Source organism: Poecile atricapillus, chromosome Z, assembly GCF_030490865.1.
Source record: "Poecile atricapillus isolate bPoeAtr1 chromosome Z, bPoeAtr1.hap1, whole genome shotgun sequence".
Lineage (NCBI taxonomy): Eukaryota > Metazoa > Chordata > Aves > Passeriformes > Paridae > Poecile > Poecile atricapillus.
In genome coordinates, this window is record NC_081289.1 from 80,229,685 (window position 1) to 80,252,762 (window position 23,078).

General features: G+C 51.2%; 2 long non-coding RNA genes across 2 annotated transcripts; both read right to left on the reverse strand.

Annotated features, from left to right (window-relative positions):
* Window positions 1–8,034: 8,034 nt before the first annotated feature.
* On the reverse strand, window positions 8,035–9,408 carry LOC131573489 (uncharacterized). Its single transcript, XR_009276203.1, has 3 exons — window positions 9,050–9,408; window positions 8,585–8,699; window positions 8,035–8,240 (listed from the first exon to the last, which is right to left on the reverse strand). It is a non-coding gene; the product is annotated as an uncharacterized LOC131573489 (long non-coding RNA).
* A 6,429-nt stretch (window positions 9,409–15,837) lies between these two features.
* Window positions 15,838–17,885, reverse strand: LOC131573218 (uncharacterized). The gene is made up of 3 exons (XR_009276144.1): window positions 17,519–17,885; window positions 17,054–17,168; window positions 15,838–16,709 (listed from the first exon to the last, which is right to left on the reverse strand). It is a non-coding gene; the product is annotated as an uncharacterized LOC131573218 (long non-coding RNA).
* Between the last annotated feature and the right edge of the window lie 5,193 nt (window positions 17,886–23,078).

A 23,078-nucleotide genomic window follows, 5' to 3' on the forward strand; every position in this document is an offset into this window, starting at 1 on the left:
GAAAAGCCCACCAAACTGTCCCCACCCTCCTTTTTTCTTGCCCTCTTCCCCCCGGGCCTGGCTGAACTCTTTCTTTTTTGTCAAGCACCCACCAAGTACCCACAGTTAGGTTGTCCCTGCAACTAATGGGTAAAAATTCTATAAGTAAGCTAGAACTAAAAAAAAAAGGACACCTAACTCCCAACATCATCCACCCCAAATTTTTTCTCATACCAAAATGTTGCATCAAATATTAAACCTTTAAATTATACACAAACACACACTACTTGAATTATATACATATGTACATGCAGATACAGATACAAGCACAGTGTTATGGGTAGTTCACTTTAAAACAAGGTCCCCTTGAGGTATGTACCGGGTCTCTCTATCCTTTTGCATTGCCCACAGATGGGATTGTCTTTGCTAGAGGCAGAATTAACCCAAACAGTTTTTCTCAGCATAACTCTCATATGTATCACTGAAACTTCATCTATATCTAAAGGGCTCAGATTGGGTAGGGCCAATGCTCAGTTAGTGGAATCTCAGGTGTTCACTAACCATGTGGCTTTTGCTAAGTTAATCTCCCAGTTCTTGAAATTCCCCCCACCCAGTGCCTTCAAGCTGGTTTTAAGCAGGCCATTGCACTGTTCAACTTCCTTAGCTGCTGGTGTATGATAAGGGATATGATACACCCACTCAATGCCATGTTCCCTAGTCCAGCTGTTTATGAGGCTGTTCTTGGAATGAGTCCCATTGTCTGACTCAGTCCTCTCAGGGGTGCCATGCCTCCAAAGGACCTGCTTTTCAGGTCCCAGGATGGTGTTCTGGGTAGTGGCATGAGGCACAGGTTAAGTTTCCAGCCATCCAGTGGTGGCTTCTACCATTGTGAGCACGTAGCGCTTGCCTTGGCGGGTTTGGCGCAGTGTGATGTAGTCAATCTGCCAGGCTTCTCCATACTTATATTTGGACTAATGCCCACCATATCATAGTGGCTTCAGCCACTTGGCCTGCTTGATCATGGCACGCATCTCACAGTCATGGATAACCTGAGAAATACTATCCATGGAGAGGTCCACCCCTCGGTCTTGTGCTTACTTATAGGTGGCATCTCTACCCTGATGACCTGAGGCGTCATGGGCCAATCGAGCTAGGAACAACTCTCCCTTGTGTTGCCAATTTAAGTCTATCTTTTACACTTTTGTCTTTCCAGCCTGATCCACCTGCTCATTGTTCCAGTGCTTTTCATTAGCCCAACTCCTGGAGACATGGGTATCTACATGACAGACTTCCACAGACAGTTTCTCTACCCTGGTAGCAATGTCTTTCCACTCATCAGCAGCCCAGATGGGCTTTCCTCTGCGTTGCCAGTTGGCCTTTTTCCACCTTTCCAGCCATCCCCACAGAGCATTGGCTACCATCCATGAATCAGTGTAGAGGTAGAGCTTTGGCCACTTCTCTCTTTCAGCAATGTCCAGGGCCAGTTGAACAGCTTTGCGTTCAGCAAGTTGGCTTGATGCACCTTCTCTTTCAGTAGCTTCGGCAACCTGTCATGTGAGGCTCCATACGGCTGCTTTCCACTTCTGGTTCATCCCTACGATATGACATGAACTATCAGTGAACAGAGCATGACATGTTTCTTCTGCTGGCAGTTGGTCGTACGGTGGAGCTTCTTCAGCTCGTGTCACTTGTTCCTGCTCCTCTTCATCAGTGAGACCAAAGTTTTCACCTTCAGGCCAGTTTGTCTCCAAAATCTCAGGGCTATTTGGGTTTCCAATACGGGCGCTCTGCGTGATGAGGGCAATCCACTTGCTCCATGTAGCGTCGGTGGCGTGGTGGGTAGCAGGAACCTTTCCTTTAAACATCCACCCCAGCACCGGTAGTTGGGGTGTCAGGAGGAGTTGTGCTTCTGTGGCAGTCACTTCTGAGGCAGCTTGAACTCCTTCATAGGCAGCTAAGATTTCCTTCTCTGTGGGAGTGTAGTTTGCTTCGGACTCTCTATAGCTTCGGCTCCAGAATCTCAGTGGTCAGCCTTGAGTCTCTCCAGGCACTTTCTGCCAAAGGCTCCAGGACAAGCTATTGCTCCCAGCTGCAGAGTAGAGCACGTTCTTCAAATCTGGTCCTGTTCTGACTGGGCCAAGGGCTACTGCATGAGCAGTCTCCTGCTTGATCTGAGCAAAGGCTTGTTGCTGCTCAGGGCCCCACTGGAAAGTGTTCTTTTTTCGGGTAACCAGGTAGAGAGGGTTCATGATCTGGCTGTACTGTGCATTTTTGGAGAATGTGCATTCTCCAAAAACCTATGGCACCTAGGAAAGGTTGCATTTCCTTCTTGCTGGTGGGTGGACACATTGCAGTGATCTTATTGACGGCCTCAGTGGGAATCTGACGCCGTCCGTCTTGCCACTTTATTTCCAGGAACTGGATCTCTTGAGCAGGTCCTTTGACTTCATTCTTCTTGATGGCAAAGCCGGCTTCTAGCAGAATCTGGATGATCTTTTTCCCTTCCTCAAGTATTTCCACTGCCGTGTTCCCCCACACAATGATGTCATCAATGTACTGCAGATGTTCTGGAGCCTCACCCTTTTCCAGGGCAGCCTGGATCAGTCCATGGCAGATGGTGGGGCTGTGCTTCCACTCCTGGGGCAGTCGGTTCCAGGTGTACTGCACACCCTTCCACGTGAAGGCAAACTGAGGCCTGCATTCTGCTGCCAGGGGAATGGAGAAAAATGCATTGGCAATGTCAATAGTGGCGTACCACTTCACTGCTTTGGACTCCAGCTCGTACTGGAGCTCCAGCATGTCCGGCACGGCAGCGCTCAGAGGTGGAGTCACTTCATTCAATGCACGATAGTCCACAGTCAGTCTCCATTCTCTGTCAGACTTGCGCACAGGCCAGATGGGGCTGTTGAAGGGTGACTGGGTTTTGCTGAGCACCCCTTGGCTCTCCAGTTCTCCGATCATCTTGTGGATGGGGATCACAGCATCTCAATTTGTCCTATACTGCCGGCGGTGCACCGTCGAGGTGGCAATTGGCACTCGCTGTTCTTCCACCTTCAGGAGTCCTACTGCAGATGGGTTCTCTGATAGTCCAGGCAAGGTGTTCAATTGCTTAATGTCCTCTGCCTCCACAGCAGCTATTCCAAAAGCCCACCTGAGTCCCTTTGGGTCTTTGTAATAGCCATTTTGAAGGAAGTCCATGCCCAGAATACACGGGGCCTCTGGGCCAGTCACAATGGGATGTTTCTGCCACTCTTTCCCAGTCAGGCTCACCTCAGCTTCCAACAGAGTCAATTGCTGTGATCCCCCCGTCACCCCAGCAATGGAAACAGGTTCTGTCCCCACATGTCCTGATGGCATTAGGGTACACTGTGCACCAGTATCAACTAAAGCTTCGTATTTTTGTGGCTCTGATGTGCCAGGCCATCGGATCCACACCATCCAAAAGACCCGGTTTTCCCGTGCCTCTTCCTAGCTAGAGGCAGGGCCCCTCTAGCACTGGTCATCTTCTCCTCCCTGGGCATACATGCTAGAGGTTCCTTCAAGGGGATCATCCTCTTTTCTGTAATATCTGGCAGTTTCGTCACGGGAGGCTGAGGCTACCTTCACTTTAGTGGAACCCTTCTGGTTACTGGTTCCCTGCCTGAGTTGACGCACTCGTGCTGCCAGGGCAGAAGTGGGTTTCCCATCCCACTTTCCCATGTCTTCCCCATGGTCACGTAGAAAGAACCACAGCTCAGTTCGTGAGGTGTACCCTCTCTCTCTAGCTGGGGGACGTGGGGCTTGGAGTTTTGGGCTTGTGACCCGCACTGGTGCCATATGGGAACTGCTCTTCCTCATCTCTTCCCTCATTTCCCTCATCTCCTCTTTGAGTTCCTTAATCACAGCAGAAATCTTAGCCTGATGGGGGCCATGGACCATACTGTCATAATTTCTAAGCCTGGTGGCAACAGAACCCACCGTCTCTCGGCTGTTATCGGCATTAATCGTTGCAATATAGGTGGTGTATTCACGTGGCCCTAGATTTGCCAGACTCCACAACATCTGCCCAGTGCACCTGACTTTGTCGGGGTCATTATCATGCTGTCCACCCCTCCCAAAAAGGACCTCTAATATCGCCACTTCTCTCAGCTGTTGGATCCCTTCCTCAATGGTTTTCCAGTCCCTTCTATGATAGTGCTCTTCCATTCTCTCTCTATGGACAAACCTTTCTCTTACACTCATCAAAAGCCGCTCCCAGAGGGAAAGGGGCCCTGGATCCCTGACAAATACCTGATTCACACCTGAGTCCTGCGTCAAGGGTCCCACATTCCTTGCCTCACCACCATCCAGTTGCACGCCTGTACCCATAAGGTCCTAGACCCGAAGTAACCAGGTTGTATAAGGCTCACGCCCCCGCCTCACAATGTCTTTTTGTAACTTACGGAGACTGTCATATGTCAGAGACTCAGTGATGATTTCAACTTCTGGCTCCCCTGTGGGTTGTGAGGGCCCTCCTTTCTTATCCTTATCAGCAGGGTGCTGTGATTTCATCTTAGACTTCCTCGTTTCCACAGGGGCAACAGCTGCTGGCTGTGACTGCCCTTGTGGTTCAGCTGGAACCTGGACGGTGGGTTCCACTGCTGCACCATCAGACTCTCCCTCTTTGGGGCAGGGGGAGGGTTTCCCAGCAGCTGAGGAAATGCACTCCTTTGGCATCTGGCTCATCTCATGCATCTCCTTCACCAGCACCCCCACCCACTCTGGGTGGTTCATTTCTGAGGTGGGCTGTGGGGCAGGGGCAGGCTCTGGAGCAGCACTCCCTGTCTCTGGGGCAGGGGCAGGCTCTGGAGCAGCACCCTTAGTCTCTGGGGCAGGGGCAGGCTCTGGAGCAGCACTCCCTGTCTCTGGGGCAGGGGCAGGCTCTGGAGCAGCACCCCCTGTCTCTGGGGCTGTGCCAGGCTCTGGAGCAGCACTCCCTGTCTCTGGGGCTGTGCCAGGTTCTGGAGCAGCACCTCCGGTCTCTTTCCTTTTGTCTCTGAAGGCTAAGTAGAACAGGCCTATCAGCAACACCAGCCACTGTGTGATGTCATTAGCATTCAGAGAAGATTTTAGCCCTTTGAAAACTGGTGGGGTAGGCCCAAGGAACTGGGTGAAAGGTTGGGAGAAAATTTCCCCAGCTGTCTTTTTCTCCCAGTAGGTACCATTATTAAAGTAACCCTAAAACCATCCAGTTAGTGTGTGACAGCTCTGAATCCATGAGCCCGCCGTCCAGAGGACGTTAAACATCCATGAATTCCTCACCATATCAACCCACAAAACAAGCTGGATAATTGCCACAGTAGCCTTAGTTATAGGACCCATATTTAGGTAAGGTGCAGCAAATGGGAGAAATATAGCTGTGACCACATGCCCCGTGAACCTGGGTAAGCTAAACAACATGGTTCTACCTAACAAGGTTTCTAAATCCAGCACACAAAAGTTAGGTTATTTAAGAACTGTTATTCCTTTTTTGCCCTTTTTCTCTCAGTGCCCTACGATGGGCGCCAAAATCTGTCTTGGTTCTAGAAGACAGGTGACTGCTAGGGAGAGCAGGACCCTCCCTTGGGATGAAAGAATGTAGACCCCCTCCCTCCGAATTCTTATAATTTTGAAATCAAGGGGGCTTTCAGGCAGAGATCTGGGGATAGGAATAACAGCTCTTTACTAGTATAACCAGGTAAACAAACAAACAATAACTACAGCAATAACAAGAACACAGAACCAGGGATCCCGTGACAGCTTTCTCGGCTGAGACGGGATGGAGGAGAGGCTTGTTTCACAAACCCCTTGGGCAGTCAGTCCCGGTTCTCCTGCGGGGCTCTGAGGAACAGTCGGCTGGGACAGCAGGGACGAGCTGAGATCCTGGGCTGGTGGGTGAGGTGGATCAGCAGCTCCGCGGTGGTGCCTGGCACTGCCACACGTCTCGGCAGGACAGGGGGTGCGAGGCCACCAACAAAGAGGGGAGAAGGAGAAGAAGCAGCAGCTCTGTCTGGGTGATGGCGAAATTCCCTTCTCTCCACCGCAGCAGCTCCGTGACCCAGCACACAAACGTCCTTCCCCGAAGCCCAGGAAAAGCCAGCTAAAAACTGTCCCCACCCTCCTTTTCCGCCCCCTTCCCCCCCCCCCCACCCTGGGCCCGGCCACTCTTTGTCCTTTGTGAGCACCCCTAAGTACCGGTAGTTAGGTTGTCCCAGCACATAATGGGTAAAAATTCCCTGGGCAGGCCAGAACACAAAATAAAACAAAAAAAAAGAACACTTAACCCTCAACAAGGGGAAACATTAAAGTCGTCTATACAGACTTATTTTTGAGAAGCTCTTAGAAATTATTAATATTTTCAGTATATCTGCAATAAATTGGTGTGTGTTTCAGCTGCAACTCTCCTGTGCACTCTAGTGCCAGCAAGATCTCCTTGCAGTGTAGGAAGACACAATTTTTACTTTCTGATATGCACCCAGCTATGTGACTGCACTGGGGGTTAGGTGTCTGGTTAGGTGTCTTTCCTTTTGTTCCTTCTCACCTACCGTGTTTTCCCCATTAACTAGCTGCAGGGACACCTGACTGCTCATACTTCTTGGGTGTTGGAGAAGACAAAGAGTTTGGCTGGCCCCAGGGGGGAAGGGGCCTAGGTAAAAAGGGAGGGCGGGGACAGGTGGGGGCTGGCTGATTTCTTCAGCTGCAGAGCAGGACACACTTGAGGGGCTGTTGTTGCTTGGGGAAAGGAATTTGCCATAACCCAGATGGAGATGCTGCTGCTGCTTCTTCTTTTTCTGTGGGCCTCGCAGCCCCTGTCCTGCCGGGACGTGCAGCAGTGCCAGCCACTGCCGCGGAGCTGCTGCTACACCTCAGCCACCGGCCCGGCACCTCTGCTTATTCCTGCTCTTGCAGCTGGGTGTTCCTCAGAGCTCTGCTGGGGTACTGGGATCAACTGCCTGCAGGGGCTTTGTGAAGCAAAGCCTCTCTTCCATCCTTTCCCGTCTCAGCTGAGAGGGCTGTCACGAGGTCCCTGGTTCTGTTTGGTTGGTAACGCTGTAGTTAGAGTTGTTTGTTTGCCTTGTTGTACATACCAGCCAAGAGCTGTTCTTCCTATCCACAGATCTTTACCTGAGAGCCCCTTAATTTCAAAATTCAGAATTATAATAATTCGGAGGGAGGGGGATCTACATTTTTCATTCCAGGGGAGGCTCCTGCCCTCCCTCACAGACACCCGTCTTACAATTACAAATGGCTACCCCTGCGCTGACGATACACTAAACCATAGAAATCTCATTTAAGGGTCAAAAAAGGCATTTATTAGATTATTAGAACAATGCTATGTAAAAATGTACAAATACTGTTGTGTAAGAATATACAAATATACAAGTACCAACTTAAATTATGTTAACAAAGCGTAATTTATTTCCAGCCTCTACAACAACTCACTATACATAAAAATCAATTAGATGTTTAACAATTTATTACATATTACTAAAAACATATGGCTCATGTAGAAATAATGCTTTCCCTCTCTAAATAACATTGTACAAATAGTGATCACAACTCTACTACTCCATACATGTTTAAATGGAACTAAATACACAGCTGTACACAAATACATATGGATGTGTATAACTGTAACAATCTACAGATGTACATATAGATTAAATATTACATACAATGTATATAAGCAGATATATAAAACAGACCTATCTATAAATATAAAAATATCAAGCTAAATGTCCACACAACTCCATCAATACAAATGTACAGCTATGCATCTGGATACATATATAAATAGAATTCCACACAGAAATGCCAATATACAGATAAAAATATAAAAATGCACATATCTACCTATGCAAATAGCAATATACCTATTTAAAGAGCCAAAGAACTGTAATTGCATCAACAGAAATAGATACCCACACAGCTGTATACATAGGAAATAGAATTTAACACAGCTGTAACAACATATATGTATACTTATATACACATATGTAATTATAAACATGGATGTATATAGATCCATACATATGTATAAAGAATACATCCATAAATAGAAAAACATATATACAGAAATATTCCTATACAAATAGGAATATACATATATACATATATAAATATCCACATAATTATCCCTCTTTATGCGTAAGTCCATTCATCTTTAGACAGGGAACTCAGCCCCCCCATCTTCAAAGCCTCTCCCTTGGTCTCTTCCTCCCGTGCAGAGCAGCTCTCCTGGACAAGGACAGCAGATGGGACATCTGGGAGGCAAAGGGAACACCGAGTCATTATTGGGACCTTTCCCTTGGCAGCACCTGCCCTTCCAGCAGGGGAGGGAAAACCTCAGAGCCTCCCCAGGAGGGTTGGGAAGAACAAGCAGGCCGAGCGAGCCAGCGTGTGGCGAGCGCAGGCGCGGCGGGACTGTCCCGCAGCCCCCGGCAGCCCGGCACAGCTCCCGGGCCCTGCCGGCACAGCTGCCTTGCCCAAGGAGCGCTGAGCAGCCCCAGCACGGGCAGGGGCCGCTCCTGCCCAGCCCGGCAGCGCCCACGGCCAAAGCCCACGCCACCTTCAGCCCCGCCCGGCCTCACTGGCCCTGTGGCCTCACCCAGGCTCTCGGGGTGGCAGCAGCAGCTCCCTGTTCACTGCTCTTGCTCGTGGCCTTCAGCTTCTCCCTGCTGGCTCCTGTCGGTGTCTGGCTGGCCTCAAGGTCTTCAGGGCAGCTGTGGTAAAAGCGGAGGCTCTGGAATTGGTTCCGAGGCCTGGCAGAGCTGCAGTCCCTGACCCCTCTGTGCTCCCTGCTGGCCCCTCCATCCCCTCAGCCCCGCCGTCCTCTCGGCAAACCCCCAGCCCCCCCTTCAGTTTCTTCAGCCCCTCGCAGTCCTCTCACCCCGCTCAGTCCCTTCTGACCCGTTCTGTCCCCTCAGAGCTGGCACTCCCCTCTGCCTGTGCCACTTCCCTGTCACCTCCGTGCCACCGTCGCCCTCTGCTCCCCCACAGCCCTCAGTGCCCCCAGCAGCTCAAGGTCACCGTCCCTTCAGCATCACCGCCTCCTCGGCCCCCTCAGTCTCACCGTCGTCCTTCAGCAGCTCCTCAGGGGACAGTGCCTGGGGCCACTGGCAGCTCCCACCGCTCCAGGGACAGCCGGCGCCGGAACTGCTGCTCTGCCCATCCTGGCCCCAGCTCGGACCCAGCACAGGAAGAGGGGACAGAGAGGGCACAGGGGGAAAAACAAGAGGTGAAAAAGGCAGCTGAGGGGGAAGGAGGTTGAAATGCAACCTAAGGCTACACAAACAGAAATCTGTCCCTCTGAACATCTGTATTCCTCTTCAAATAAAACTATATGCATTTATAAATAGAACTTTATATATATGTATATATGTATATTAATTTTACTCTAGACATATATAAATTTAAATTGGAAAAACTATAAATGTAACTATATATAAAAAATAGCACTATATATATGTATATATAGTCTATAACTATATATATATCTACACTTAACTATACAGATCTATAAATATAGATCTTATATATAGTTATAATCTATATTATATATAAATATATAAAATAATTCAATCTATAGAAACAACATTAGAATGGATAAACATAACTATAAGCATTACTAAGTAGAACTATAGAAAGCTATACATGTAAAACAGAGGGATTCTGCCTGCCTGATGGTCACAGGCCCTCCCTCTGTCTCTTCCTGCCATGCAGGGCAGCCCTCCAGGAGACGTCCCTCAGATGGCATCTGGGAAGCAAAGGGAACACAGAGTCAATATTGGCCCCTGTGGGTGGGGCCCCGTTTCCCTTGGGCAGCAATTGTCCTATCAGGGACTGGAGAAGATGGTCTGAAAGGCAGACTCTCCCTTGGGAATTTGAAGCCTGCTCTTTCAAGAACAGGGATCCTTCCAAGTTTCCAAAACTGTGTGAAGCATTCAAATATCTCAATAAAGTCTCAGTTCCACAGTGCAAATGGCACCCACGAAAGCCTGAAACGCCACAAAGAAGCCCAGAACTGCTTTTTTTCTCCGTGCTGACAGAAAGACCTCAGGCCTCGCTGCAGTGGCTGAGGCTGAAGGGTGCTGTGAGCTGAATCATGAACCAGCCCCATGATGTCAGATCTACAAACTGCCCTCTACAGTGAGCAATAGCTGCTCCAACTTGACCATCAGCTCTGACAGGACAAGTTGGTAGGGAAAGAGCTCCCTAGAAGGCCTGCAGGCTGCACCAACTTGGCCAAGGATTGGTTCCAAAGGGCTTCCTCTCTCCTCTTAGTCTCACTAATCTGGGGTCACTCAGGCTTCTCCTTTGTTACCGGATTTGTCATTTTTCAATTAATTGGCCTCTGATGTTCTACTCTCTTTGTTCTTCTTGTGTCTCAGGACAGAGACCAGCAAACTGGAACTACAGTCAGCGATTTGGACTTCTGCCCTCTTTTTTCGCTCTTTTTTTCACCCCTGTTCTTACAAGAGGTGCTCAGCCGGGCCTCCCCTGTCACCCTGAAGAAAATTGATCCATGGACTTCAGCACAAAACTGGGACACCCAGCTTGGTGACACAGCTCCCACAAGGTCACGCTTATTCCCGGCTCTCTTGTCACAGCACAGGACTCAGTGTCAGAGCCTCTGGAAAAGTGTGGAGGGCAGGGTTTGGGGAGCTTGTGCTAGTGCAGGACTCGAACTAAAGGCAGCAGGAAGCACCAACCCTGTTGACAAGAACTCAACTCTTCTGATCTCCCTTCCTGCCAGGGACAGGCTCAAAGCAGCCATGGGCCAATGGGGCTCAAACCAATGTGGGCTCTCTCCTTACCATGCTCCTCAGGCTCTGGGGAACTGTCACTGCAGTTCTCGGTGCCTGATGAAGCTTCCTCTGCTGCAGCCTCATTCACGAGTTCCCCTCCTGAGGATTCAGAGGCAACATGAATATTCCCCTTGAAAGAAAAGCAGAAAGAAAGAAACCCAAAGATCACTCAATATTTTCTTGGAATCACATCAGGGCTACAATAACCCTTCTCCACTCCCAAAGGACATGGAGCAGAGGCGGGGGGGGGCGGAACACTCCCCACACGGTTCACATGATAAATCTTTTCAATTCAGGATTCCATGGCCAAGGCTAAACAGAGGCTTTTACAAAATGACCTCTGAGGCATAACATGAACACAGAAAACCAGAAGACACCAAATGAAGGGATGTGCCCTCATGCTCTGACCCTGGCTTACCCCACAAGCTGTAAGAAATCAGCCAGCAGAAAGCCAGGGGCTCTCCTTGTTGCCAACACAGCTGTCAGTAAAGGGCAGAGCTCGCTCCCAGCACTGCCCAGGGCTGTGTGCTGCAAAGCCACACACAGAGCACACATTTCTGGCTGGGAGTCTCACCACCCCACCCAAGCGCTCAGACAATCCATCACGAGGTGGTGCTTTCTGGAGCCCTCTGCTGCTGCTGCCCCATATGTATGACCCAGGCAAACATTTATGGACCTAGGGTATTTCCAGAATCAAAATTTCCACTGGCAAAAATCTCTAAGTCTAGAGGGTAGCAAAGAACACCAAAAACCAAACCACTCAAAAGACAATCAAGTACTTCTATTCCACCAAGGAAGTAAATGCTCAAGATTAAGCACCTGCAAATGTCCCTCAGACAGAAAGATATTCTTACTAAGACCCGTTGCAGAATATGCATCTCTTCTGCAGTAGCCCATCAATCAGAATCCCAAATGGTTCAGAGCCTGCCGTGTTTCCTATTATTGTGGAATAAAATGGTTTGAACACTGCTATGTGTGAATTTACAGAAGACAAAAGACATCCCATCTGAGCATAAGACAATGGTAAATCCAAAAAATCCCACTCCCCACCTTGACTCTACCCTTCCTCAAGCATAAATGTACTGCAGGCACTGGGTCTGCACATTAGGAGAGAGAGAGAGACATTCTTTGGCCAACAAACATAATAATCCGCAAAAAGGTCTGTGCCAACACAGACCCTCCAGGCAACTCTGGGAAGCAGCAAGAGTTTAGAGAAATGGGATTCCTAATCCAAAGACTGAATCTGTCAAAGGAAAGGATCAGAAAGCTGCAGCTCCAGCCCATCCCCATGCACAGCTCTGGGAGCGCCTACACAGCGCACAGCAGGGCTCACAAAGCAGCAGCAGCAGCAGCAGCAGCAGCAGCAGCAGCAGCAGCAGCAGCAGCTACAGCAGCAGCTGCAGCAGTTGCAGCTGCAGCCCAGCCCTTGCTTTGCCTTGGCCTTCCAGCCCAAAAGTGGCAGAGCCCACATTTGCTGCTGGAACAGAGGCACCTCTCGCTTGCCTCTCCCTGCATGGGATACTTGGCCTTCGGTGGCAATTCTGCAAATGCTCTTCTCCTCTTCTTTCCCATCAAACAAAGCCTGTTACAACCTACAAAGCATCACCACAAATGCCCCTGCTGAGGCATTCTTACCAGGAAAAGGAATACCCAAAGTTGGCCAACCCAGGCTCAGGCCTCTCATCCTCACTAAGAGGGGGAAACTTTTTCATCCCTCTTCTTCTAGAAACCTTACTTTATGAAGAATAATTCAATAACTACATAATAATAATTCAATAAGTTCAACTGAAGCAGCTTTTGCTTCTGAGCCACGGAGCAGCATTAAAAAGCTCTCGGTCCAGCCCCTTATATTCCCATCCAGTGGGGTTACCTGAGCAGAGGGAGACTTCTCAGACAGGGATCTCCTGATCTCCCGAATCATCTTCTCCACAGCTAGGCCAAGATCCAGCGGTGGAGATTCCTCTTCCTTAAGTGCGCTCCCTGCTGAGGCCGTTGATGCTGTTGCACAGCCGGCACTGTCAGGCGGAGCGCTGGAGGATGAATTGCCCGGAGTGGCTGCAAGAATCCAAACACCTTGTGGTCAGGCTCCAGAATGTGGCTTTGGCATGCAGAGTTCTACTGCTGCCTTGGATGCAACATCACAGGAAAACCAGGCACAGAATCTTTTCGCCTTCTAGGACCCCCTTCCTAGCAGGCTTGACAATTTCTGTCTCAGAATGACAGAGCATTGTGGGAAAACACTTCCAAATTTTCATGACCTTTTGGAAAAGCAAAGCTAGAATTCTTTTCCTACCTGGTGGGTTGTAGGCTGGGGGCTGCTGCTCCCTGTGGAGCTGCTGGAAGCTGCAGGGCTGGCTCCTGACCACCTCCCGGTCGGCCGGAGGCAGCTGCTCCCCATAGAGCTCCTGGAAGTGGCTGGGGGGCCCCTCCCAGCCGAGAAACAGCGGCCGCTCCCCGTGGAGCCCGAGCAAGTCGCAGGGCGGGATTCGGAGCAGCTCCCGCTCGGCGGGCAGCGGCCGCTCGCCGTAGAGCTCCTGGAAACGGCTCGGCCCCTCGCAGCGGGCCGGCCCCGGCTGGTCCCTGTGCAGCAGGTGGAAGCCGCAGGGCGGGCGCCGGGTGAGCAGCGGCCGCTCCCTGGGGCGCTGCTGGAAGCGGCCGGGCTGGGGCCTGCGCAGCTCCCGCCAGTCCGGCAGTGTCCGCTCCCTGTGCAGCAGGAGGAAGCCACTGGGCAGGGGCCTGGGCGGCAGCGGGGGCCGCTCCTTGGGGAGCGCCTTGAAGCCACTGCGTCTCTCCCGCGCGTCCGGCAGCGGCCGCGCCCTCGGGAGCTGCCGGAAGCACCTGAGCCTGTCCCCGCCCACCGGCGGCGGCGGCCTGTTGGCCGCGGTCCGGCGCTTGATGCGGCACAGGAGCTCGGGGCAGTCGCGGCGAAAGCAGGGGTTTGTGTAGTGGAGCCACGCCCCGGCATCACCCGGCGCAGCCGCGCCAGCCCGGCCCGGCACCTTGCGGAAGCCGTAGCGGTAGAGCTGGCGCACGAAGCTGCGGAACTGAGTGGCTCTGAAGGTGTGCGGGGCTGGCCCCTGGTCGCCGCCCGGGCTGAGCAGCTCCCGCTCGAAGAGGGAGCGGTCAATGAGCAGCCCCTGGGCTTGGCTGTCCCAGCGCACGGAGAGGACGCGGGGACTATTCACAAGGAGCCACAGCTTGGCAGGGAAGCTTTTGGCGTTGAGCCCCGCGGGCAGCGGCACCTCCGCCATGGTCCCGACCTGTCTCCGACTGTTCGCCGCAACGGCCGCGCTGCAACGGCCTTGGCTGCGCTGGCGGCGCGTGGCCTGAGGGCGGCGCTGCGCTCGGCCCCGCGCGCACCCGGCGCGGCCCCGGCACGGGCCAGACTCGGCGGGGACGAGCGCGTCAGAGCCGGGGCTGCGGGCACAGCGTGGCGGCTCCGGGGACTGGCCGGACACGGCCCGGCAGGGCGTGGAGCAAAGCCTTTCTTTCTCTGCCTGCAGCCGGCCTCCTGCCTTTGCTTTGCAGCGCAACACCAAACTGCCACTGCAAGCTCAGGAGCTTTCAGAAAGGGGTCCAAAGAGAGGAATCCCATGGGAAATTCTTCCGACTTGCCCAGGATAAGTAAAATCGTTCCGTGTTCTGCATAGCTGAAGGGAGAGAAAATATATTAGACTGAGTAGCTTCACTGTTTTGGTTGGGGTTGCAAACAGAGTTGCCCACTTCAAGGCAGACAGGTCCAATGGGAGAAGGGGAGATGCTGAAATTGAACATTCTTTTTTGCCCCTTTTCCAGCCAGCTGGCTGCTTCTTTCTCACTGTCTCTGCCTGTCTTCAGCAGATTTGGCACATTTCTCTTTCTTTGGAGATAGAAGAAGCAACGGGAATGGGCAGCAATTTTGTCAGTGTTTTCACCAAAGCTAAAATCCTGCCACCAGGAAGAATGTTGCTTTATGCGTGTGATTAATCACCTACAGTTGGAGTGAACTCGGGCTGGTGTCTTCACCGAGAGGTTTTGGCATTTCTCTTTCCTCAGTACTAATTTCTTCTCTTTTTTTCTTCCTCCAGCTGGGAGAGTTGAAATGCCAAAAACCCTCCTGCAGCCAAGTCTTTTCAATGTAAACCAACAAAGGGGATCTGTGCTTAGTGTCACTTGTTCTTTTTATTTTCAATTCTCTGTTGAACTGGAAACAGTTTTTCATAGCAGGAAAAAAGATACCTATTTCTTTCACCTCTTTTAATTCACGCCCCTTTTTTATGTCTTGATATCGTTTAACCATGAGGGCCATGTGGGTATATTTGGTGGTACGGCAGAAGCTCATCCCACACGCACAGTGGGTGTTCTTTTTCCATGCAGCTTGTCTTGAGTTCCAGGTAGCCCTGCCTTCTCTTGCCCTCTTTCCAGGTCTCTTTGTGAGGAGCCCAGCCCTGTCACTTCAGCTGCTGCCCTTTGGGTGACACACTGACACAAGTACTGTTGGTCTCGTCAAATTTTGGAGTAGTCTTCTGGACTTGAGTGTTTTAAAAATGCCCTGTCATCTCTTCCTCTGTGTGCTGGCTTTCTCAGAAAAATTGAAACCCATTACCTAGAAAATCCCTTCCCAATTCATCTTAAATCACATAAAACAGAACCTGAATTATGAATGATCCACCTCGGTGGGATGGGATTTACCATTAAACACAGTGTAATAACTGGGACAAAAATTATCCCAGGAACCGAATTACAAGGACACTTCTAATGAATGGGCAAAAAGGATGTTGTAAATGGAATTAGAAGTATGAAAACTAGGTTCCTGAGTTAATAAGAGTTTAATTAAAAATGAATACAATTCAGTAAATTGAATAGTTGGGCGCTGGGGAACTTGATTCATAGATCCTGGCCCCCCCCTGGAGGCAAGATACTTTACTGTAAGAGAGAGAAAAGATACACTAAACCATAGAAATCTCATTTAAGGGTCAAAAAAGGCATTTATTAGATTATTAGAACAATGCTATGTAAAAATGTACAAATACTGTTGTGTAAGAATATACAAATATACAAGTACCAACTTAAATTATGTTAACAAAGCGTAATTTATTTCCAGCCTCTACAACAACTCACTATACATAAAAATCAATTAGATGTTTAACAATTTATTACATATTACTAAAAACATATGGCTCATGTAGAAATAATGCTTTCCCTCTCTAAATAACATTGTACAAATAGTGATCACAACTCTACTACTCCATACATGTTTAAATGGAACTAAATACACAGCTGTACACAAATACATATGGATGTGTATAACTGTAACAATCTACAGATGTACATATAGATTAAATATTACATACAATGTATATAAGCAGATATATAAAACAGACCTATCTATAAATATAAAAATATCAAGCTAAATGTCCACACAACTCCATCAATACAAATGTACAGCTATGCATCTGGATACATATATAAATAGAATTCCACACAGAAATGCCAATATACAGATAAAAATATAAAAATGCACATATCTACCTATGCAAATAGCAATATACCTATTTAAAGAGCCAAAGAACTGTAATTGCATCAACAGAAATAGATACCCACACAGCTGTATACATAGGAAATAGAATTTAACACAGCTGTAACAACATATATGTATACTTATATACACATATGTAATTATAAACATGGATGTGTATAGATCCATACATATGTATAAAGAATACATCCATAAATAGAAAAACATATATACAGAAATATTCCTATACAAATAGGAATATACATATATACATATATAAATATCCACATAATTATCCCTCTTTATGCGTAAGTCCATTCATCTTTAGACAGGGAACTCAGCCCCCCCATCTTCAAAGCCTCTCCCTTGGTCTCTTCCTCCCGTGCAGAGCAGCCAGCTCTCCTGGACAAGGACAGCAGATGGGACATCTGGGAGGCAAAGGGAACACCGAGTCATTATTGGGACCTTTCCCTTGGCAGCACCTGCCCTTCCAGCAGGGGAGGGAAAACCTCAGAGCCTCCCCAGGAGGGTTGGGAAGAACAAGCAGGCCGAGCGAGCCAGCGTGTGGCGAGCGCAGGCGCGGCGGGACTGTCCCGCAGCCCCCGGCAGCCCGGCACAGCTCCCGGGCCCTGCCGGCACAGCTGCCTTGCCCAAGGAGCGCTGAGCAGCCCCAGCACGGGCAGGGGCCGCTCCTGCCCAGCCCGGCAGCGCCCACGGCCAAAGCCCACGCCACCTTCAGCCCCGCCCGGCCTCACTGGCCCTGTGGCCTCACCCAGGCTCTCGGGGTGGCAGCAGCAGCTCCCTGTTCACTGCTCTTGCTCGTGGTCTTCAGCTTCTCCCTGCTGGCTCCTGTCAGTGTCTGGCTGGCCTCAAGGTCTTCAGGGCAGCTGTGGTAAAAGCGGAGGCTCTGGAATTGGTTCCGAGGCCTGGCAGAGCTGCAGTCCCTGACCCCTCTGTGCTCCCTGCTGGCCCCTCCATCCCCTCAGCCCCGCCGTCCTCTCGGCAAACCCCCAGCCCCCCCTTCAGTTTCTTCAGCCCCTCGCAGTCCTCTCACCCCGCTCAGTCCCTTCTGACCCGTTCTGTCCCCTCAGAGCTGGCACTCCCCTCTGCCTGTGCCACTTCCCTGTCACCTCCGTGCCACCGTCGCCCTCTGCTCCCCCACAGCCCTCAGTTCCCCCAGCAGCTCAAGGTCACCGTCCCTTCAGCATCACCGCCTCCTCGGCCCCCTCAGTCTCACCGTCGTCCTTCAGCAGCTCCTCAGGGGACAGTGCCTGGGGCCACTGGCAGCTCCCACCGCTCCAGGGACAGCCGGCGCCGGAACTGCTGCTCTGCCCATCCTGGCCCCAGCTCGGACCCAGCACAGGAAGAGGGGACAGAGGGGGCACAGGGGGAAAAACAAGAGGTGAAAAAGGCAGCTGAGGGGGAAGGAGGTTGAAATGCAGCCTAAGGCTACACAAACAGAAATCTGTCCCTCTGAACATCTGTATTCCTCTTCAAATAAAACTATATGCATTTATAAATAGAACTTTATATATATGTATATATGTATATTAATTTTACTCTAGACATATATAAATTTAAATTGGAAAAACTATAAATGTAACTATATATAAAAAATAGCACTATATATATGTATGTATAGTCTATAACTATATATATATCTACACTTAACTATACAGATCTATAAATATAGATCTTATATATAGTTATAATCTATATTATATATAAATATATAAAATAATTCAATCTATAGAAACAACATTAGAATGGATAAACATAACTATAAGCATTACTAAGTAGAACTATAGAAAGCTATACATGTAAAACAGAGGGATTCTGCCTGCCTGATGGTCACAGGCCCTCCCTCTGTCTCTTCCTGCCATGCAGGGCAGCCCTCCAGGAGACGTCCCTCAGATGGCATCTGGGAAGCAAAGGGAACACAGAGTCAATATTGGCCCCTGTGGGTGGGGCCCCATTTCCCTTGGGCAGCAATTGTCCTATCAGGGACTGGAGAAGATGGTCTGAAAGGCAGACTCTCCCTTGGGAATTTGAAGCCTGCTCTTTCAAGAACAGGGATCCTTCCAAGTTTCCAAAACTGTGTGAAGCATTCAAATATCTCAATAAAGTCTCGGTTCCACAGTGCAAATGGCACCCACGAAAGCCTGAAACGCCACAAAGAAGCCCAGAACTGCTTTTTTTCTCCGTGCTGACAGAAAGACCTCAGGCCTCGCTGCAGTGGCTGAGGCTGAAGGGTGCTGTGAGCTGAATCATGAACCAGCCCCATGATGTCAGATCTACAAACTGCCCTCTACAGTGAGCAATAGCTGCTCCAACTTGACCATCAGCTCTGACAGGACAAGTTGGTAGGGAAAGAGCTCCCTAGAAGGCCTGCAGGCTGCACCAACTTGGCCAAGGATTGGTTCCAAAGGGCTTCCTCTCTCCTCTTAGTCTCACTAATCTGGGGTCACTCAGGCTTCTCCTTTGTTACCGGATTTGTCATTTTTCAATTAATTGGCCTCTGATGTTCTACACTCTTTGTTCTTCTTGTGTCTCAGGACAGAGACCAGCAAACTGGAACTACAGTCAGCGATTTGGACTTCTGCCCTCTTTTTTCGCTCTTTTTTTCACCCCTGTTCTTACAAGAGGTGCTCAGCCGGGCCTCCCCTGTCACCCTGAAGAAAATTGATCCATGGACTTCAGCACAAAACTGGGACACCCAGCTTGGTGACACAGCTCCCACAAGGTCACGCTTATTCCCGGCTCTCTTGTCACAGCACAGGACTCAGTGTCAGAGCCTCTGGAAAAGTGTGGAGGGCAGGGTTTGGGGAGCTTGTGCTAGTGCAGGACTCGAACTAAAGGCAGCAGGAAGCACCAACCCTGTTGACAAGAACTCAACTCTTCTGATCTCCCTTCCTGCCAGGGACAGGCTCAAAGCAGCCATGGGCCAATGGGGCTCAAACCAATGTGGGCTCTCTCCTTACCATGCTCCTCAGGCTCTGGGGAACTGTCACTGCAGTTCTCGGTGCCTGATGAAGCTTCCTCTGCTGCAGCCTCATTCACGAGTTCCCCTCCTGAGGATTCAGAGGCAACATGAATATTCCCCTTGAAAGAAAAGCAGAAAGAAAGAAACCCAAAGATCACTCAATATTTTCTTGGAATCACATCAGGGCTACAATAACCCTTCTCCACTCCCAAAGGACATGGAGCAGAGGCGGGGGGGGGCGGAACACTCCCCACACGGTTCACATGATAAATCTTTTCAATTCAGGATTCCATGGCCAAGGCTAAACAGAGGCTTTTACAAAATGACCTCTGAGGCATAACATGAACACAGAAAACCAGAAGACACCAAATGAAGGGATGTGCCCTCATGCTCTGACCCTGGCTTACCCCACAAGCTGTAAGAAATCAGCCAGCAGAAAGCCAGGGGCTCTCCTTGTTGCCAACACAGCTGTCAGTAAAGGGCAGAGCTCGCTCCCAGCACTGCCCAGGGCTGTGTGCTGCAAAGCCACACACAGAGCACACATTTCTGGCTGGGAGTCTCACCACCCCACCCAAGCGCTCAGACAATCCATCACGAGGTGGTGCTTTCTGGAGCCCTCTGCTGCTGCTGCCCCATATGTATGACCCAGGCAAACATTTATGGACCTAGGGTATTTCCAGAATCAAAATTTCCACTGGCAAAAATCTCTAAGTCTAGAGGGTAGCAAAGAACACCAAAAACCAAACCACTCAAAAGACAATCAAGTACTTCTATTCCACCAAGGAAGTAAATGCTCAAGATTAAGCACCTGCAAATGTCCCTCAGACAGAAAGATATTCTTACTAAGACCCGTTGCAGAATATGCATCTCTTCTGCAGTAGCCCATCAATCAGAATCCCAAATGGTTCAGAGCCTGCCGTGTTTCCTATTATTGTGGAATAAAATGGTTTGAACACTGCTATGTGTGAATTTACAGAAGACAAAAGACATCCCATCTGAGCATAAGACAATGGTAAATCCAAAAAATCCCACTCCCCACCTTGACTCTACCCTTCCTCAAGCATAAATGTACTGCAGGCACTGGGTCTGCACATTAGGAGAGAGAGAGAGACATTCTTTGGCCAACAAACATAATAATCCGCAAAAAGGTCTGTGCCAACACAGACCCTCCAGGCAACTCTGGGAAGCAGCAAGAGTTTAGAGAAATGGGATTCCTAATCCAAAGACTGAATCTGTCAAAGGAAAGGATCAGAAAGCTGCAGCTCCAGCCCATCCCCATGCACAGCTCTGGGAGCGCCTACACAGCGCACAGCAGGGCTCACAAAGCAGCAGCAGCAGCAGCAGCAGCAGCAGCAGCAGCAGCAGCAGCAGCAGCTACAGCAGCAGCTGCAGCAGTTGCAGCTGCAGCCCAGCCCTTGCTTTGCCTTGGCCTTCCAGCCCAAAAGTGGCAGAGCCCACATTTGCTGCTGGAACAGAGGCACCTCTCGCTTGCCTCTCCCTGCATGGGATACTTGGCCTTCGGTGGCAATTCTGCAAATGCTCTTCTCCTCTTCTTTCCCATCAAACAAAGCCTGTTACAACCTACAAAGCATCACCACAAATGCCCCTGCTGAGGCATTCTTACCAGGAAAAGGAATACCCAAAGTTGGCCAACCCAGGCTCAGGCCTCTCATCCTCACTAAGAGGGGGAAACTTTTTCATCCCTCTTCTTCTAGAAACCTTACTTTATGAAGAATAATTCAATAACTACATAATAATAATTCAATAAGTTCAACTGAAGCAGCTTTTGCTTCTGAGCCACGGAGCAGCATTAAAAAGCTCTCGGTCCAGCCCCTTATATTCCCATCCAGTGGGGTTACCTGAGCAGAGGGAGACTTCTCAGACAGGGATCTCCTGATCTCCCGAATCATCTTCTCCACAGCTAGGCCAAGATCCAGCGGTGGAGATTCCTCTTCCTTAAGTGCGCTCCCTGCTGAGGCCGTTGATGCTGTTGCACAGCCGGCACTGTCAGGCGGAGCGCTGGAGGATGAATTGCCCGGAGTGGCTGCAAGAATCCAAACACCTTGTGGTCAGGCTCCAGAATGTGGCTTTGGCATGCAGAGTTCTACTGCTGCCTTGGATGCAACATCACAGGAAAACCAGGCACAGAATCTTTTCGCCTTCTAGGACCCCCTTCCTAGCAGGCTTGACAATTTCTGCCTCAGAATGACAGAGCATTGTGGGAAAACACTTCCAAATTTTCATGACCTTTTGGAAAAGCAAAGCTAGAATTCTTTTCCTACCTGGTGGGTTGTAGGCTGGGGGCTGCTGCTCCCTGTGGAGCTGCTGGAAGCTGCAGGGCTGGCTCCTGACCACCTCCCGGTCGGCCGGAGGCAGCTGCTCCCCATAGAGCTCCTGGAAGTGGCTGGGGGGCCCCTCCCAGCCGAGAAACAGCGGCCGCTCCCCGTGGAGCCCGAGCAAGTCGCAGGGCGGGATTCGGAGCAGCTCCCGCTCGGCGGGCAGCGGCCGCTCGCCGTAGAGCTCCTGGAAACGGCTCGGCCCCTCGCAGCGGGCCGGCCCCGGCTGGTCCCTGTGCAGCAGGTGGAAGCCGCAGGGCGGGCGCCGGGTGAGCAGCGGCCGCTCCCTGGGGCGCTGCTGGAAGCGGCCGGGCTGGGGCCTGCGCAGCTCCCGCCAGTCCGGCAGTGTCCGCTCCCTGTGCAGCAGGAGGAAGCCACTGGGCAGGGGCCTGGGCGGCAGCGGGGGCCGCTCCTTGGGGAGCGCCTTGAAGCCACTGCGTCTCTCCCGCGCGTCCGGCAGCGGCCGCGCCCTCGGGAGCTGCCGGAAGCACCTGAGCCTGTCCCCGCCCACCGGCGGCGGCGGCCTGTTGGCCGCGGTCCGGCGCTTGATGCGGCACAGGAGCTCGGGGCAGTCGCGGCGAAAGCAGGGGTTTGTGTAGTGGAGCCACGCCCCGGCATCACCCGGCGCAGCCGCGCCAGCCCGGCCCGGCACCTTGCGGAAGCCGTAGCGGTAGAGCTGGCGCACGAAGCTGCGGAACTGAGTGGCTCTGAAGGTGTGCGGGGCTGGCCCCTGGTCGCCGCCCGGGCTGAGCAGCTCCCGCTCGAAGAGGGAGCGGTCAATGAGCAGCCCCTGGGCTTGGCTGTCCCAGCGCACGGAGAGGACGCGGGGACTATTCACAAGGAGCCACAGCTTGGCAGGGAAGCTTTTGGCGTTGAGCCCCGCGGGCAGCGGCACCTCCGCCATGGTCCCGACCTGTCTCCGACTGTTCGCCGCAACGGCCGCGCTGCAACGGCCTTGGCTGCGCTGGCGGCGCGTGGCCTGAGGGCGGCGCTGCGCTCGGCCCCGCGCGCACCCGGCGCGGCCCCGGCACGGGCCAGACTCGGCGGGGACGAGCGCGTCAGAGCCGGGGCTGCGGGCACAGCGTGGCGGCTCCGGGGACTGGCCGGACACGGCCCGGCAGGGCGTGGAGCAAAGCCTTTCTTTCTCTGCCTGCAGCCGGCCTCCTGCCTTTGCTTTGCAGCGCAACACCAAACTGCCACTGCAAGCTCAGGAGCTTTCAGAAAGGGGTCCAAAGAGAGGAATCCCATGGGAAATTCTTCCGACTTGCCCAGGATAAGTAAAATCGTTCCGTGTTCTGCATAGCTGAAGGGAGAGAAAATATATTAGACTGAGTAGCTTCACTGTTTTGGTTGGGGTTGCAAACAGAGTTGCCCACTTCAAGGCAGACAGGTCCAATGGGAGAAGGGGAGATGCTGAAATTGAACATTCTTTTTTGCCCCTTTTCCAGCCAGCTGGCTGCTTCTTTCTCACTGTCTCT